This window comes from Talpa europaea, assembly GCF_964194135.1.
Source record: "Talpa europaea genome assembly, chromosome: 12".
NCBI classification, from domain to species: Eukaryota; Metazoa; Chordata; class Mammalia; order Eulipotyphla; family Talpidae; genus Talpa; species Talpa europaea.
Window position 1 is genome coordinate 52,419,611 of NC_140079.1, and position 10,999 is coordinate 52,430,609.

Here is a 10,999-nt window from a genome sequence, read left to right on the forward strand (position 1 = left end):
TATGTAAAGCAATTATAATTAAGTCTTTTTAAGAAGTAAAGTTGTAAATATAACTAAACATGTAACTAATTAGACTTTTAAAATCAGTTACTATTGAAAAACTAGACAATGGCTTAGATAGTAGGAGAGGGATTAAAATTGAAATTGCCCTCAGTGATCTTATTCAGAAAGTGGAATATGATAGTGTTTAAAAATATGTTAAATATAAATAGTAAAATTGTAATTGTCATTGCTAAAATGATAACTAATGAATCATTGTAAAGGAAAATAATGGAATAGGAAGTTAGTAACTCAATACAAAAAAAGGAAGAAATTAGTAAAATAATTTAAGTCGAATAAAAATAAGTATGACTACACAACCCAATTAAACAAAATCAGAGTTTTTCAGAATCTAGCTATAGGCTGTTTATAAAAGAAAATCTATAATATAAGAGAGGTTGAAAATAAAAATGAAAACGACTGCATTAGGCAAATAGCAAAAGAAAATGTGTAGCTTTAGTGATATAAAATTAAAGTACAATAGTATTATTTAAAATGCAAATCACTAAATGACAGAACAGAATCAATTCACTAGGAATATGTAACAATTGTAAATTTGGGCATACCTTATACAGTGACCTCAAAAGGAATGAACTGTAGGACTAAACAAAGTGAATGTCAGTGCGAGATTTCAACAGCTCTCAATTGATAAGACAAGCAAACCAAAAAATGGGTGAAAACACATTTGAATAATATAAATACCAATATGGATTCAATGGACGTATTTTGCAAAACATTAAACAGGATAATCTTGAGAATATATTGGCAAAAATTGACCATATGCTGAGTGTGAAGGAAAACCACAAATCTCAAAGATTGGTATTAAATGGATAATCAGAAATGAGGTCAGTAATAAAGCTTAAATTTTTCTTAGTATTATAGGAAAACAGCTTTCAGCACTCTGTTTAAACAGATTCACAAGTTAAAAAAACTTGATAGATTTGAAAGAACAAAGCATATAATTAGGTCCTAATTATAAATACTACATTTGCAAAAATTGGGTGATACAGCAGAAACAACACTTTTAGGGGAATGACTAAGTGCTTAAATTAAGGAAAAGATGTATAACTTAGTAAAGAACAAAACAATGTAGATGCAAAAAGAAGCATCACAGGAAGAAGTCAATGAATTAGAATCACAATTGCCTTATCTAAGGTGATTTCATGACAAATACAATTGGCATAATTGAACAAGATGAAAATGGCTGAGAAGGCAACAACAAAGTTGAAAAGGATTTCCCACCCATTGGTTCTCCTGAGATGAAAATAAGGGACTATTAGGAGCATCTTAATATACTTGAAAACAGACAAAAATAGACAATGGTCTAGAAAAATAAAAATCCTTAAATTAGCTCCAAAAGAAATGGACAAGATGAATAGACTTATTCAATAATACTGAGTAGCAAAAAAAAAAAAATTTGACAGAACATATAACCCATATTTACAGATGTTTTACCCCTCTTTCAAGGAACTTACTATTTGAACATTTTCTACAAACTTCAAAAAAATAGATAATATAGGAATAACTTCAGCTCACTTTATGAGGACAGTTTAATTTTTACTAGTATTAGATCAGACATTCAATAGCAGAAAACTGCAAGTTAATAACACTTAATGCAGATATGAAAGTCAAAAGCACTATTAAGTGGAATTCAGCATACTATGGAAGGATAATAAATCATGACTAAGTTCTATACTTTTTAAATCAGGAATACGCAAATGCCTATTCCCACCACTTTATCATTGTCCTGTAGAAAAATGGGCCACAGGACATAAACCAAGTATTTTATTATCATTTAATCAGGATTTTTTTCTGCAACTATTTTTTTATATTAAGGTAACATTGATTTACACACTATATGATTTGGGGTAATAGGTTCACATTTCTTCAGATCCTTGATACAACACCACACCATGACCAGTCTTCCACCACAGACCATCGGGTCCCCTGTCCACTTGTGTCCTCCCCGACACTACTCCTGAGTCCTGCAGTTATATTTCTAGGAATTTTTTTTTGATAAACCAGGTATTTTAAGAGGATGTGACTGAACGTGTAAAGATGTTTAAATGACGAAGACCAAAATGAATATAATTTTACATTCAATAGATGTAAAATTAATGTTTTTAAATTTTAAGAAATTTGGCAATACCAATGAAGATGTATATGAAGAACACATCTGTAGGTGGGGCTGTAAACTGATAAGGCAATATGATGTTCTCCTGTAAAGAATTCACATAGTCTAATACCTAACCATTCTACTTTACATATATACCTTAAGAGAGATTCTTGCATATGTGTTTAAGTGTGTGTAAGAATGTTCAAGGCAGCCCAGTTTGTAGCTACCCAAATGTCCATTGACAAGAAAATAAAATGTGGGTTTTGTAATTCACTGGGGAGAATGACCTAAGAAATAAAGTGATAAATAAAGCAAGTCTCAAGCCATTCCATGCAGTAGTGATGCAGTGACAAGTGAACAGTTCTCTCTTCCTGCCACACCAGATAAGCATTCCTATCTCTTGTATTTAACAAGTTTGTCTTCCTGCATTCTAGGGAAAAGAAAGAACATTCCTAAGAAGATAATATGGAAATTAAATGGGGGTGGGGTTAATAAATCAGAGCTGGTACCAACCCTTGTCCATCTCCCCAGATCTCCAGAGCCTACAACAAAAGGCTATGCTGATCCTTGACCATCTTCCCGTTTTTGCACTCCTTTGTATAAATACCCCTGCATTCTACCAAAGAGCAGGACATTGATCTTCTCAGTTGTCAACTTTCCTTCTCAAATTCTGTTTCCTTTTATTGGCTGAGGAAAACTGAAGCTGGCATTTGGTATCATTTGGTTACAATTTTTGTAAAGCTTTTCAAAAACAAGTGTAAACTTTTATATAGGAAAACATTTGTGATAAAACTTTGTTTTTAATATGAATGAGTGATGTAGTGAAAATTCAAGATCGTTTCCATTTCAAGGTGAGAGTGATGGCAAGACAGAGTCAAGGAACAAATGAATAGATGGAACAATATTGGGGATGTGTTCTCGGGTTGAAATAGGTTTCTTCATGTACATTATTTACATACAAATACCAGCAAACTTAACTGACTTTATTTTTTTTAAAGATTTATTTATTTATTTTATACAAGAACCGGGGTACAGACCAGATGTGCGGGAGGGTGAGAGGATTCACCAGAGACAGAGTGGGGAACAGAACAGCAGACTGATGAAATACACTACTGAGGGGAGCAGCGGGCGAGACAGGCGAGGTCGGCAGCGCCATGTAGGACCCTCGCTGACCGTCTGGGACCAAACCAGTGCGCTGCAGAGGCTGCGGACAGCTTCACAGCGCAGCGCTCAACCACCTGCGCCACCAGGGGAGGCCCCATAACTGACTTTAAAGGAGCCATTTCATTTTTCTCACAATTCTGTAAGTTCACTAGGATCGGTTAAGTAATTCTACTCCATGTTATGTTGACTGGAAGAATTTCTAGGAACTCAATTAGACTTGAAACGTCCAAAATAGCTCATTTACATGGCTGCCTTTGATGCTGGCTGACAGCTGGAAACAGCTATCAATGCTCTATAGGGCCTCTCCATGTACTGGGGTTCCTCCATTTTGCATCATGTGGCTGGGCTCCTGCTGCTTTTATTTTTTTTTTTTTAATTTTTTTCAATGATGTGCCAGTATTTTTATCCTTGTTGATGCAAGATAAGGGTAGAAAAAACTGGAAAGGAGGTGCCACAAGGTCAGAAACCTGACTCACACAATGCCAAGAGCTGAAGGTAGGTGTAAAGGGGATTAACAGTCACTAACTCAGCTATAGGAACTAAGATCCTGAGGCGCCAATGCCTAGATCACAAAGCACTAAACCCATATCAGACTGCTGTAGGAGTGTCAGGAGCTCAGACCTAAAGGTAAAGATACGGAAATTGAAAGCCATTGTAGAAATCTGAGCCCTTTGAAATTCAATATAGTTATTCAAAACCAACAACAAACAAACCACTCCATCAAGGAGTGAGCCTCTCCCAAAGAGAAGAAGACTATATCAGGGCAATATCTGCAGGGCACAGTGCAGCAGTCTCTCTGCCCACCTGTGCCTATGCAGGTGCTCCTTTTTGCCAACTCTCTCCCTCTTCAGAGCAGCAGCCTCCTGCCTGCCGGTGACCTGTACCATGCTGGGGCCTGTCTTTACTGACCTTTCTCAGCAGAGGCAGGTCTCCTCAAGGCTGCCCACCTGTGAACATATAGGCCTCTCTCTTAGCAAATTTGTCCCCTCAGGCTGCCCTTTCTGCCCGTTTGTGTCTGTGCAAGTGTCTTTTATTCTTCTCTCCCTTTTATAATAGACCTGCCCTTTTGGATATAACTAACATCTCTGGTCTCTGTGTCATGGAGAAACTCACCTGGGAACTTACTGGTGCTGGTGAAAGGGGAGCTCTGGTGAAACCTTTCCCAGAGTGAACGCAAGGACCCCACTCTCTGAACCCAACAACTCCAAAAACGACATCATTAATACCTTGAAAGTATAGCTGTCTCCCTTCAGGTATGGTCACTGTACCTCTCCCACTACCAGAATACCCATAGTCCTCCACCATAGTCCATTGTACTTCTACACTCCATCCACCCTGTTCTCACCTGTCTTGATGCCTCAGATCTATGGTGCTTCTTATCATGATGGCTAGGATCCAAGAAACAATGAGCATTCCAAGAAAAGTAGAAAGTATGAAAATCTTTTGGGGACCTTGGCTTAGAAATCTCAGAATATTGTTTCTGCTACATTGTATTCATCAAAGTAATCTACAGGACCAGCACAGATTTAAGGTCAAGGGGAAAAACACCTTTACTCTCAATGGGCATGAAGATACAAAAAGGAAAAGACTTGTTGATGACCATCTATGGAGATTAGTTACCATAATGCACCCTCCAGCCATAACAATTCTTGTTCCTGACACATAGAAAATGCATTCATCACCCCCTAAGGCAACTTTATAGCATCAATGTAGGCTCAAGGCCCAGAATCTCATCATCTAAATCAGTTTCAGGTACACTAACTTACCTTAACAGCAGTTCCTCTCAATCTGAAGTGCATGAATTAAAGAAATAAGTTTTATTCCCCATATTCATCCAGTATACAGTGGCAAGACACCCCTGATCAAAAAAGAAGGAAAACGAGAGGTGCAGAGTGGTGAATTGTTCACATTAATTCTGAACTCCACTTGGGCACATGTCTCTAATTTGTCATGCTTCTAGTGTAACAGGGTGGTCCCCAGGAAAGGGGGAGGTTCCAGGTTTCCTGCCCCACCCAAAAGGAGGGTGGAGCTGAGCAGGGAAAAAAAGCTGCAGAGGAGACTGAGGAAGGAAGGAAGCAGGATAGAGAGCCAGAAGGAAACCTGGAGGGGGCACATGGAGCCGAGAGACACGTGAAGAAACTGCTTGCCTTTTGGTCATGGACTGGGTGACACAGATGTGGGTGAGACCCTTGGGGAGGTGACAATCGTGGTTTTTGTCTTGATTTTGATTTTTCTCTTTTCCCTCCAGACTTGTCTGGTTGTTTCTGACCCTTTTCTGTGGGTCCCCACTCTAAGATGCTTTAGACTTGTGGCAGGCTTTGGGGCCTTGCTCTGGGCCAATCCCATTTGGATGGAGTTTTACCCACGAGGGGAAGGGTAACTCTGGGTGCTTGATTTAGAAACTAGATTCTTTGCCTTTCCTGTATTGTTTCCTAATTGTATTAAAGTTCCTTCCCATTAAAGTCTCATATGTTTTGTGTTCATGCGGCGCATGGCAGAACCCATTTAGAGTAGGCAGGTTTGCGGGGTCTGGGCTGCCCCTCTCCCTGCCCTGTAACACTAGGAGCAGGATATGCTTGTCAATTAGTGCCTAATTCTTCTCCCTGAGAGAGGTTCTCAGGAATTGTCTTTTCCCTGTGAGAAAAGAGAGGTTAACTCTTTACTCTAAGTCATTATTTTACATGAGAAAAGACTTCTCTTTGAAGCTGAGTAGCTTCAACCTACTTCCTTAATTTTGAAGTTTGAAGCCTTTTTTTTTTTTTAAGATTTAGTTATTTATGCATACAAGAGTTGGGGTACAGGCCAGAGATGCGGGGGTCGGGGGTGAGAGGACCCACCAGAGACAGAGTGGGGAACAGAACAGGCAGATTGACCAAAGTGCACTGCTGAGGGGAGAAGTGGGCGAGACAGGAGAGATGTGCTTTGCCAGGTGGGACCCTCGCTGGCCGGCCGGGATCGAACCTGCAGAGGCTGAGGACAGCTTCACAGTGTGGCACTCAATCTCCTGCACCACCAGGGAGGCCCTATTACATTTTTTTAAATGATCAAAAATACAGATGAAGGGAGGGAGAGAAAAATTTCCCTAAGGAAATAATTACTGTTATTACTCTGAAAATATAATCCACATATTATCCTTAGCAATGTTTCTCTTTTACTACAGCACCTCAGTCTCCCTCCTTCCTATTGTGACAACTGTGGATAAATAAAATATCTTTTACTGACTCTGATAATACTCAAAGGTCAATAAATGCATAACTACTACCAAAACAGTTGGTAATAATCAAACTCTATTATAATGCTTGTTATGTTTATGGACTCTCTTCTAAAGGATTAGTATAAATATAAAGTACAATAAATATTTAGTAAATTGTTTTTGACTTCTGATTTATATCTAATGACATGGGGAATATCAAGTATGGTAATGAATATTCACCAAAGACAGCCAGTGAGTTTCCATACAATTCCTACTAAAAGATAAATTAATAGAAATGAAAATTATTTATCTCTGCTTTTGTCATTTCTAAAGTGTTTTCACCTACAATGGACTTTTGCAATACCTGTGTGTTGTAGCAGGGCAAAGATTTGTTTGGAGGGATCCCAATGTGATGGATACAGATGAAGTTTATGTTGATTTTTATTGCATTGTATCCATGGACCCATAGTTAGGGAGAGTAGGATTTGGATAAATAGCTATTAACTATCTCAATAATCAGAAATAGATTATTTCTTCTATTTTTAAATCATTATATAAATATTTAATAAATTATTTATATAGCATCATCAAATGAAGCTAGATTTTATAATATGATATGTTGTAGAACTTCTGAAATTCTGATTGCTAAAGACCCCTGCAAAGAAATTCTTAGTTAGGGGCCGCCCCGGTGGCGCAACAGTTGAGCACTGGGTTGCAAAGATGCCCTCAGCCTCGGCAACGCAGATTCGATCCCGCCAGCCAGCAAGGGTCCCACATGGTGCAGCAGACCTCTCCTGTCTTGCCCGCTGCTCCCCTCAGCAGTGTGTTTCATCAGTCTGCCTGTTCTGCTCTCTGCTCTGGCTCTGGTGAATTCTCCCACCCTCCCGCGCTTCTGACTGTACCCCAGTGCTTGTATAAATAAATAAATAATTAAAAAAAAGAAAGAAATTCTTAGTTAAAAAGACGACCTTTTATGAAGGGGATCTTTCACTCAGTGTGTTCAGTTTGTTAGGAAGTGCTTTTGTTTACAGAACTGTGAATGGGAATTTAATGATAGGGATAAAGGCAGCTTAATCAGCTCTTAGATTCTATTTTTGTCAAATCCAGTTTACTTGTAGATATACCAGATGTCTGTCCCCAGGATTAAAATTCTGGATGTCAGTAAGCTGCTAGGTTGCAATATCCATATAAACAAAAACATATAAACAATATCAATGTAAAACATTTATAAAAATTTCTATGTCACATTAGCACTGTTGAAAATGTTTTCTAGTTGTTACTCATAAATGAAATAATGGTAATGATTATGGAGAGTTGAGTTATACCCCCACGTCTTCCACTTAGACAATAATAAAATCATGGGAACTTAATTCCCTTGATCTTTAGGTTAAACAAATTCTAACATTAAACTAACTCTCATTGTATAGTGCCTTACAATTTGCACAGTATTTCACTTTTATCATGCCCTTTTCAACAACTCAGAGCTGAAGTTTAGAAAATGACTTGGTAAGCCCTGAGGTGTACATATAAAGGGGAAAGACTAAGTAAAGAAAGGGAGTGTTTGAGCATGTAGGAACAGAAGGCATGATCATCCAGGAGTAAGACAACACTAATGTAACAATTCTGAGAAGGTGGGAGGATTGTTAAAGCATAGGCAACTATTGACCTTAAGAGAAAGAGCATCTAATCTAACAAATCAGAAAGAGGATTGGTGTAAGGATTTTTGAGCTTGTAGTATTGGTGGTGGAAACTGAAGATGATCTCATTTGATGTCTGCAGATTTCCATGAAGTTGGCAATGTCATCTGCTGAGTGTGAAGAAACAGGGAAACAAAGAAGATTTGAAAGAATTGTTACAAAGTATGGGAAACCAAGTTGACCACAGCAATGTAGAGAGATTGCCAGTTGCTAAAGACTCACTTGAGGTCAGTAATACAGAATGAGTGAAATTGGGCCTCCCTGATGGCCTTAGGGTTATGTTTCAGTGCTATCACCACCCAAATATGGTGCAGCAGACCTCTCCTGTTTCGCCCTCTGCTCCCCTCAGCAGTGTATTCCAGTAGATCCACCTGTTCGTTCCCCACTCTTGTCTCTGGTGAATCCTCTTACCTCTCCTGCACCTCTGGCCCACATCCCAGTTCTTTTATGCAAAAATAAATAAATAAAATCTTTAAAAAAAACAAAATGAATGAAATTATGATTTCCATTCCTCCCTCAGCACTCTTTGTCCTCACAGATTTAAGAATAGAAAAACAATCTGTGTCTTTGTCTAACAGTTAAATTGACAGCAAAGAAGGACCAGGAAAATTAAGATACTGGCAAGAATATTTTTAATTGATGAACCATGCAATCTAAGCTGATAAAGAAGTAAATAAAGAGGAAAAAAAGGGGGATCCAAAAAGGTGGGGGGGAGAGAGAGACAGACAGAGAGAGAGAACATTTTGCCTTGACAAAATGATAATGTCATGTAACCCATGAGGGCAGTGGAATTCTAGAAGAAATCAGAGACCCCAAATTTAAGTAGACTCAACAAGTAAATAAGGAGGGAGACATGGTTATTATAATAAATAAGGAAGTTTGGAATTGTGATTTGGAAAAATAAGAATGCATGATAGCAAATGAAGTGAGTGGCTCCAGTGAAGTAGTTTATTGGAGATCAAGAGACTTGGTCAAAGAACAGAGTCCAGATTATGGGTAGTTGCTGGAATATTAATACTCAACATGGTGATAGAACTTAAAGCAAAAAGACACAAATAAAGCACTTCCCATCTATTGCTTATTTAAATTTCCAGTTTTTTAACCTTGAAATCCCCGATGTCAAGAACACTGCATGACCCATAGTAGCTTCTCACTTTACAAGATAATTCTGCTACTCCCTACAATTTTTCCTATTGTTTCACAACTAACACTCGTGGCTCTTTGCTCAAGTCTATTCCAGTTACTATTTGGGTGGTTTTGTTAGATTTGTTATGACATTTCAAACCTTTACATTTAAAACGTCATTCTTTTGCTGAGACCAAAATGATCTCTTTCTCCTCCTGCCAAATGAAATATGAATTAAGTGTTTACATGGGGGAGTTTGAAATCCAGGATTTCTTTAGCAGTGGGTTTCAAATGTTCTAGTCAAATCCTGCCTTTTGTCCAACTCTTCCTGTTGAATGTTCTGATCAAAGCCTCACTCTGGTATCCCTTAGTCACCAAGTGCTTATTTTGAGGATGGTTGCTATCATCACTTACTCCCTATACAGATGCCACCTAGTTACTTTTGTTTTGACAGTTATGGGTTAAACACATTTCTGGGTCCAGTCCTGCTTAAACTTGCTAACTCTCTATTTTTAAATTAGTGCATGGAACATTATTTCTTGTTGGAGCAAAGCTTTCATTGAAAGAGAACTTTCAAAGCACTCATTTTTAGTCTTCTCCATAGATGAGAGTCTTCTTTCAAGGTTTAGCTTTCCACCTCAGCCTTACAAAGCAGCACTATACTAGTTAATGATGACTGCTCTTTGAAAAGAACTTTTGTATTTTATGGGGAATATAACCAAAATGAAAATGCGTACATTGTGCAAAGATGAAAAAAGATGTAAGAATTACATAATATAAAATATTTAAATAAAAAAATGTAAAAAAAAGAAAAGAACTTTTGTTTTATTCTGAAGATATTGTTCTGTTTTGAGATACACATTTGACTATCCTTCTTTACTTAGTAGGAGTAGATAAGATGGAAGGCAAATAAACAGAAAGTGTTTTCAAAGAAACCGAAAGTGATTCAAAAAGAGAAGGTCAAATCTGATACATGCTTATAGGGACAGCATCACATAGAAGTGAAAACTGGCCACTGTAGTTTATAGTCTGATTACAGCTGTTCTCAGAGTGCTTTCTAGAAAGGTATGATTGGAATGGGATGAACAAAAATTGAATGAGAACTGAAGATGGGGACTTGAGATACTTTTCCAAGAAATGTGATTGTAAAATAGTAGGGCTAGCTGGAAATTTCAAATTATAGGTAGGACTATTTTAAATAGTGGATAGTTTAAAAACTCATTTATAAGTCTCATTGTGAATAATGCAACATAGAGAAATGGAAAGGGGCATTATTGCAGGAGAAAAATGGCTGTGTAGGTGAGAAGGCTCCACAGCACAGTCTAATCAGAGGGCCTTAGCCAGCTGCATGCATGCACACGTCTACCACACGGCTGTGCAAGTAGTGTTTACATATAGCTATGCAGTTCAGATTGTTGACAAAAAGATGTGGTAGGTCTCATCAGAGATCCTCTATGTTCTCGATGAAGTATGAGTAAGGTGAAGTGCTTAGAATTGGGAGTGGGGGGAAAAGGGTGTAAGAGTTTTGAGACAAGAAGCAATAAACTAGTCTTAGGGATGGAGACTAGAATTTGTGACAGACTTCTAGTTTCGACATTGACCCACCAGAGGAAAACATGCAAATGTTCTATCAGCACATGTCTCACAAGGAGCCTGTTTTAGTGA